Here is an 8,093-nt window from a genome sequence, read left to right on the forward strand (position 1 = left end):
CATGCTTTAATTAATCAACTTTCGAATGTGTTTAAATATAAAAAAATTGAAATGTCTTTATAAGCAAAACATATGACACAGATTATAAATGAAATAATTTTCCCACCGAAAATATTTTTTTATGTAGTCACATATATGTTACTGGCCTTATATTGTAAATTTAGGTTATAATTGTTGTATTAGCGTTAGTTTATTGTTATAATTTTATACGAATTTGTTTTAAACCAGTTGATACCGAAAAATGTATAAGATTTAACGTGAATTTAATTTTTGTACCAGTTTTAGTTGAAAATAAAAATGATTGTTTTAATCACAATTTGAAAAACCTGTATGTTAATTTTCTAACCAGATTCTTCGGCATTAAGACTATAATTAATTTAATTAAATAGACTAAAATTAATTGGACATTCCCTTATATTACATCGACACTGCTCACGAACCGTGAAGAAAAAAATCGGGAGAAATTCTTTGGACACCAATTCTTTATAGCTTCACCAGTTTTGAAGTGAGAGAATGCTATAGACGCTTAGGCCAATTAATTATAGAATACATGAGTTCATCTTGGGTAGATCATCCACTATATTTGGACTGACGACATATTCAAATTGGAAGGAAGTCACTGGTCATCATGGCGATGTTGAATATGATGATGACTTAAGTATAACAGCTGCAACAGGAAATCGGCTAATTGGAGTACATTACAAATGAGTATCATACGATAGAGTCAATAAAAGAGTGACCTTTGCTAGGGCTGTCACCCGAATCGTGTTTAACATTTCAAGGATGCCCAAGATGGAATACTTTATCATCATCGTGTATGGAGATAGACGGCTCTACAGGGCCTACTCCAAATTTTTTTTTTGTGGCCCCTGCTATTGGGAGCCTCTCGTACCCCTATCTACACAAGATGACAGGGACTATTCAACATTATTTAATTTTTTCACATATTTTTTTTAATTTTCATTATCGTCTTTCATACATCGTATGATTTTTCATTCTTGCCACAATTCTTCTGTCTTTCCCTTTCGCTCTGTAACGCCTTTCATACATCCCTCATTACTCTTTTACTTTACATTTTTATTATTTTATTTCTATATAGGATTATTACAATATCACTTGGTTTTATATTATTTTTTTTTGATTTTTGTTGTATTTATACTCCAAACTTCGCTACGATGACTGACCTTGCGCAGTCTGTATCCAGCGACTTCTCGAGGCCTGGACTATGTCAGCCCACCTTGTGGGAGGGGGCTACCTACCTTGTATCTGCCGGTTCGTGATCACCACTGGAAATTCTTTCGACCTCAACAGCCGTCTGTTAACGAATGATATGATTCGTAGGTGTAATTTGTCGAGCTATATTGGTAACCATGGATCTTTTACAGATCTCCTTATTTCTGGCGTAATCTCGCAGCGAAGCTCCGACCATATCCCTTTCCATCGCGACCACTTGTCAGATCAAAAAGTCACCACCGGTAACACGATGATCAAAGACCTTCTTCAGATATAGTAGGGAGGAACTAGAAATGTAAGCAATTATCTTTAAAAGAATAAAACGAATATAAATATTAATTCGTAGCAAAATTGAAAGCATAATGGAGTAGACATGTGTTCGAACACCCCGTCGTTTTCGAGTACCTCTCGAAGAGCCGTCCGGGCGGCAACTTCTTCAAAAACAACTGGGGGAGAGAAATTAATCCGGAACACACTCGATGATCGGCGAATAAACACTCGGACGAATGAGCAATGGGGTGGCACATGGCCGGACAAACTGGCATAACGAATGGCAAACTTCAGAAACAATAATATTTATTACTTTTTTTTATTTCAACTTACCATTATTTTATCCGTCAAGTACTTCTGTGTTGGTATTTGTATCAACCACGGTGAAATGGTAAAAAATTGTTTAATTGTATTTATGTAAAAATACCGCAAAGTGAATTAAGATTTTCTATAGCAAACCATGTAGAGATCGAAGATAGGTTCCAGGGTTACGAAAATACTACTTTTTAAAAAACAAAAATAATATTACTCTGCCAATAAATAAATTTGAAAAATATTTACCTTCTTTGTAACCAAAAACAACACGTAAAAATTTATATAAATTTATTATTCTCATTAAAAAAAAGCACAACACACTACATTCCAACACACTACGTAATTGAAAGTGAAAATAAAATAGTATTCAAATAGTTTTTAGTTATAAAGGGAATACCCGAGTTTTGATGGCATAGCTAAATTACAAACAAAAGTGTTGCCATCTTTTTAAAAAAAATTAAAGACTCAAATCCATAACAACGCAACCACGAAAATCTAACGACGCACAATGAAAATTAATTCTAATTACGCAGCGACGCAACTTCGAAAAAAACGCAAAACGAGACGACGCAAAGCGAGGTATTGGTGTATCTATTTAAAAGTTTTATTATTGTTTTTTTATTTTTTTTGTTATATACGTTAATTTTTTCTTCCCAAACCCCATGTTTAATTACGATTGCCATTAATTACCTCCTGATCGACGTGGGTCTCGGAATTACTTGTCTGAATTGGCAGTAGGTGGAGAATTTCGCTCGTGATAGCAGTCGGTGCCGAAATGTTCTCAAGTGGCGACCACTAGGTGGACCGACGGCATAATTATGGCCGCCGGAAGTCGCTGGAAGTCACTGGAAGTCGATGGAAGTCGCTGGAAGTCGCTGGAAGTCGCTTGAAGTCGCTGGAAGTCGTTGGGAGTCACTGTATACGGTTATCTTAAGACCGGTTATATTGGTTATATTTATGGGCTTTGCAGTGGGCGTCTATCAACCGATGATTTGATATCGCTGCGGTAAGGGCCAAGCAAGAATTTTCACTATTTATATACTATATAATAACTTGTCTGTATTAATTATTATAATTTGAAGTATATTCCTATAATAATTGTAATTTATAACAACAGTAAACCTTCTTTATTTCTTTCATTATTATATCTTATTACTGGTGTACTCATTTTGAAACAATGAATCGTATGTATAGTCTTTCAAATAAACGTTGATATAATGTACATTTAAATATGTATTCATACATTATTCGTCCCTTTTTTTCTGTCAATAAATTTATTTATATTTTATTTTTTATTATAGTTAAGAATCTTATAACAATGGTAGGTACATATATCAGAGTAATGAACTTGTAGATAATAAAATAACTACATAACATTATAAAATTAAAATTACAGTTATAATAATGTAAGTGTGCCAACGAGAGTTCTGTTTCTGCCTATACTAGGCAAGAATTGTACCGCAGGAGCAGTGGCAGTGATGTTCACAGATTAGCTTGCACGGTAACACAAAAAGATACACACAATAATATTAAAAAGTAAAATAACATTTAGTACTGAATTTAAAGTCTAGAAGAGACAAAGAATCTCAATGAACTCTGGCTGGAAAATAAAGAAACAAACCAATTATTTTATCGCTTTAATGCGCAACTTTTATTTATACTTTTAAAAAATATATATCTCACAAATATGTACACTACAATGCCGAGGAAAATATTTTTATATATGTATAATATTCTTATACTTGTTTTTTTTTAAACCTTATGTTGCAGCTATACAACACTATGCATTTACTGCTACTTATACCGTTTAAGTGATATGTTGCAGATTTGCATCATTATGCATTTAAGGGTTAAAATTGTTCAAATTTATCGTGTGATAGAGATAATTGCCTCTTGACAATTTTAAATTTGGCTTCACATACAGATCAGTGTTTAATATTGTTACGTACTGTGGGTTGTGACTCGAAATGAACCACCACTGGTTCACAAAGACATACGACGAGTACTCCTATTTATATCACGGAGAAGGTTCCAATAAGTTCGAGATAGTACTCGGTTAGAATTTTCGAGAACCGCACACAAAAATCTATAAATGACTTCAAACACTTTTGTGTGTTTGGCGTTTACTAGGGTTCCGTGTTTATTGTGTAGAGGGTTCTGTAAATCGTGCTTCGTAACAATATCTTAGAAAAAAGGACCAATTTTTAGCCACCTCCGCACATGCAGTGGTAGTCGTGTAACAAAGTGCACCGCCCGCCAGCCCGCTGATAAATGCGTATGCGGCAAACAATGCGAATTACACAACCGCCACCGTCAAATCACTCAACACGTGTTTCACCCCTCCACGGGGCATCTTCAGGAGTAATGTTATACCGATTAGTGCCAAACACAGAGTCTCCTACTAGTGCACATTGTTCATAGTGCATATTGGTCCTTTTCTTACTTAGGATGAACTTCCGCGAGGTAACGTTAAGAAGCCTAATATCAGGATTAATAGCTCGCGTATTATTATGACATTTACTTCATTATATATTACACAAGTTACTCCATATACCACTATCAGGTACGGAAACTTGATTCTATCTATAAGGACGACAAGAAAAACGATAATTACTCTTTTTAACGATTTTTTTACTCCTCAATTTTTCACGTGAAAGTAACCAATTCATTTATTGATTTAAAACTGTATTAAGAGCATTAGGTATAAACTTATTAATGATATCATAATTCGTAAATCTTAATCAGATTTAAAACCATTATTATATTGCACAGAAGCACTGGCAGGAATTAGAAAGAAGATCCGTATGCCGGCTGTCACCAGGTTAAATAAGGCATTGGAATGAAAAGGAATAAAAAAGAAAGAATTAGTCAACTAAAATAGATAGAACAATAAGCCAAATGCCATTGATTTTTGGTATAAATAGCATGAGAACATAATTTATTTATAAAATACCAAATAATTATGAACCAAAGTTATACTTTCGTATTTATCTGTGCGATAAAAATACTGGCTAGCTATCTGTCATTCTTTTTTATTTGGTAACAATAAAAAAACAATAATCTGGCATTAGGTACGCAATCGGGGGCATTTAGAGCGATTAGATCCGGCGCTGCGATCGACGCGAGGGTCTCGTCCCTGCTACGCTTTCAGCTTGCTATTGGGGTGACCATGATTTTCATTTTTATTTATATAATACTCTGTACCCGAGTGATATTTACAGATTCCGCGAGTTAGTAGGCCATTGAGAGCCTCTAGCTTAAAATCTATAAATATTATTAGGTGGCAAAGCCTGAGGGTTCCCTGGGGAACCTCGGCTCGAGACACTACAACCAAATGTTTCACCGGATTAAGAAGCTGACAAAGTCAATGGTCTCTTAAGCGAAAACTCCATTAAATGACTGGGTTCAAAGAGTGTGATCTTTCAGAAATACGAATGCGTATCTCTGATTGTCGATGACGCTATACAAGTCATAATAATGAAACACCATTACGTGAATAGAGTTTATAAAAAACATTCTCTAATGGCTCACGTAAACAAGACGTTCAATCCATAAATCATTGTCCGTCAGTGTAAATCCCGTCAAAATCGGTACCGCCATTTCTGTGATAAACCGAAACAAACAAAGAGACAGATAAATATAAATTTGGTATGAATATTGTACGTATTGTTATTTTTTAAAGACATTTATTTATTTTTCATACAAACAAAAGATTTTGGGTCAACTTTTTGACATGTGCATTTACCACTCAATCTTGAGTGATACGAAGAATGTCGTAAATGTAAAGAGATTAATTCTTAACATCATACAAACTTATCGTATTAGATTAATAATTAAATATTAAAATAATTTTATAAACATTAAAATCTAAATTTTTAAAAATTTTCACCATTATCTTTTATGTCAAATAACGCCCCCTGATGGATATGAGCCTGCTTCATAAGTTTACGGTGGAATTGATTGGCAGCTATAACGTCTAACGACTTCCGACGATCTTAAAAGGATTGTTTGTCTTCCTTGTGGCGGGGTGGTCTACGTTTCGCTTACCTGACCATGGTCCCTCCAGAACTTCAAATCCCCAGCAACCATCAGCTCGTACGATGCCTGCCTACTTCAAATAATCTTTATATGAGTATTCCATTTTTTGATAACAATAAAATATTACTAAACGTGAATCATGGTCACCCTAATGCAACCCCATAAATAAACACCCTTTAGCAACTAATTGTAGAGGCGATGAGCGTCGAGCTTTCGCGAGACATTCCGCAAATTTAGCACCACTCCGGTATTTTTTTTTATCTGCGACCTTATACCATCAATATAAAAGGCGTTAATTTTTTATCATGGAAAACGTATTAAATATAAATACACAAATTTATGGTATATACTTTTTAAGAGAGACGCAAATTCTGCTTTAAAGTTGTTTTTTTTATATACACACTATAAAATAAAACCAAATATATTTTTACCAACAGATATAGATATTTCGTCGTCATGTAAACACATCCTTATATCTGATAGATAATAATTTAGGCAATATGTGTTATTTATAAAGCTCTGGCTGGCATATTTCGTAGGTATGTCAACTTATACAATATTTACTTCACTTAGTTAATTTATCTTTTCAACTTCTTAACTTAGAACCGTGTCAAGCTTTTTCAGACGTATTCAACAAGATCACATGTCGACCTTACAAATGGACGTCCCACCCTACACTTGCTGCACCGTGGTCTTCACTCCTTAAGGTCAGTTCTACACGTGTGGCCTTTCAATTTACCAGTCCACTAGCTATCAATACTTGATTAAATTTCATTCGTTCGTATCTCCCCGTTCCTAATTCAAACTCATATGAAAAAACCTGACCATAGCTCTCCCTATGGCTTATTGCGCTTGATTCTTCAATTATTACTATAATTAACAATAATTATTATTGTAATAATTGATTATGAATTGTTAAAATATTTCCTACCGTAATTATAGTTCTCCTTTGCGATTTAACAGCGACAGAATAATCCAAACGACATTATAACAAAATACGGCTAAGCCGAACGGCCGGGAAATAAAAAGGCTGCAAGCAAACGAATCCTGTTACAGCCGCCCGTCATAATTGCAATCCGCTCGCGGTCACAGACGGACGGATTGGAATTTACGCTAGAAAATGATTAAATGAAACTCCATTCCTTTCTAACAATTTTTCACTCTAATCGAAATCGTACACCGGCTTTCTGCACATAAAACAGACAACGCCTATAAAATACGCAACCATTTTTTCCTAGTTCTTTTTTTAAAATAGATTCAAATATAACTATACACACATGCAAACACGTACAGATCTTTATAGGCATTCCATATTCAAATTAATTTAAAAATCGATTTTGTTCTTTTTGTAAATTTTCTAATTTTACGATATAAATAATTAATGACATATCTATATACCAATTACATATAATAAACAAACATTTTACTTCAAAAAAATTTTTTTTATTATTTTTCCGTAATGGCGGGCTTATAATCGTATTGGAATTCTCTACCATTCAAATCAAGGTGGTGTAGAGGTTTTACCGTATTAATAAAAGGAAATGCGTATATAATATCGATAAAGTCCATACCGCATATAATAAACGTCATCAATTAATCAACAAAAAAAGCTAACGCTGTCATTCTTGACATTCGAAATTTAAAAATTCCCACTATTTCATAGACACCATCTCGTATAAAAGAATACGAAATTTTCAAATCTTAAAATAACTTTGAAATAGCTACATTTATGATAAACACAATTTTACACTTAAAAACTATTATACATTAGTGGCAACACTATCGTACTCATATTATTTGAGACTTGATACTTTTTTTTTCTTTTGTTTCACTATTATGACTTGGCGATATTAACAAAACGAAATGTTTCCATATATCGATATATCCGTATGGATTAATATCACATCTTAATTTGTAAAAAAGTTATTTTCGCTGTCATTCTTGACATTCGAAATTCAAATTTACCGCCATTTTGAGACATTGCGTCCCGTATCGAAACCAAAGGTGGATCAATTTGATGTAAATGTACGGAGACATACGGCACAATGACCGTAATTTGAACGCTCTATCGCGACAATTTGCAGCGCTTATCCGAATCGGCGGATAGTCGGGACTGTCCTGTAGCTCTGTCATCGAGTTGTATGTAATGGTTAAAGGCATACTAGTTTCACACAGTTGTTGTCCATAATGCGATATTCACTATCACCAACCGTATATCATCGTTTCAACTTTATCCA

This window comes from Battus philenor, unplaced genomic scaffold (assembly GCF_028537555.1).
Source record: "Battus philenor isolate CCGP_79_NKW_IND1 unplaced genomic scaffold, ilBatPhil1.0.hap1 SCAF_2, whole genome shotgun sequence".
Classification (NCBI taxonomy): domain Eukaryota; kingdom Metazoa; phylum Arthropoda; class Insecta; order Lepidoptera; family Papilionidae; genus Battus; species Battus philenor.